Here is a 314-nt window from a genome sequence, read left to right on the forward strand (position 1 = left end):
TTATTTTTTTTGGATTTCATGAAAATACATTTGCTGCAATTGTATCTAATTTTAATTAAATGTGTGTGTAATTTGAAATGAATTAAAAAATATTTTAGATTTTAATAAAACAAACATTGAGAAGATTATGAAATAAAAGCAACATGAACAAGAACATAGCATTATTAATGGGTTACCATTTTTCTCTAAGTGTAGTAATGGGTTATCAAATTTCTTTAAGGTTATATTACAACAATTCAAAATGAGTCTTCCTGTAGGTGTATTTTTGGAACACCCTGTATAAGAAAATTAGCTATGACACATACCATATAACG

This window comes from Musca domestica, unplaced genomic scaffold (genome assembly GCF_030504385.1).
Source record: "Musca domestica strain aabys unplaced genomic scaffold, Musca_domestica.polishedcontigs.V.1.1 35, whole genome shotgun sequence".
In the NCBI taxonomy this organism is placed as follows: domain Eukaryota; kingdom Metazoa; phylum Arthropoda; class Insecta; order Diptera; family Muscidae; genus Musca; species Musca domestica.